Source organism: Brassica oleracea, chromosome C4 (assembly GCF_000695525.1).
Source record: "Brassica oleracea var. oleracea cultivar TO1000 chromosome C4, BOL, whole genome shotgun sequence".
Taxonomy (NCBI): domain Eukaryota; kingdom Viridiplantae; phylum Streptophyta; class Magnoliopsida; order Brassicales; family Brassicaceae; genus Brassica; species Brassica oleracea.
Genome location: NC_027751.1, coordinates 1,876,378 through 1,877,219, shown reverse-complemented (window position 1 = coordinate 1,877,219; position 842 = coordinate 1,876,378).

Genomic DNA, 842 nt, shown 5'->3' with positions numbered 1-842 from the left:
TTTCAACCACATTCTACATTTTTATTAATGTATTCTATACTATCTTACATGGTAAATGAGCCTCGTTCTATTTTTTATATTTGGTAAAACTTCATATGCTCCCTAAATCAGTGGACAAACCACAATAAAATCTTTATTCTAGAGAAAAAGAGACAACAAAGGTTCCAAACCTCTTTGACCATCATATGTATCATATGTTATTTCATGATACAACTATTCATTAAAACATTATTATCATATTTTTTGAATATTTCTCAAAATCTACGCATTAATCCCTACAAAATATTCAGTTTTTCGGTAAATGGTTAATATACTGAAGCCTATAATTTTTAGTGTTGGTTTAAAATTTCAACCACATTCTACATTTTTATTAATGTATTCTATACTATCTTACATGGTAAATGAGCCTCGTTCTATTTTTTATATTTGGTAAAACTTCATATGCTCCCTAAATCAGTGGACAAACCACAATAAAATCTTTATTCTAGAGAAACGGATACAACAAAATTTCCAAACCTCTCTGACCATCATCGTATGTTAGTTCATAATATAACTATGCATTAAAACAATATTATCATATTTTTTGAAATTTTCTCAAAATCTATGCGTTAACCCCTACAAAATATTCAGTTTTTCGATAAATGGTTAATATACTGAAGCCTATAATTTTTAATGTTGTTTTAAAATTTCTAACCACATTCTAAATTTGTATTAATGTATTCTAAACTCTCTTACATGGTAAATCGGCGTCGTTCCATTTTTTATCAATTAATTTAGTAAAACTTCATATGCTCCATATATATAAGTGGACAAACCACAATAAAATCTTTATTCTAGAGAAA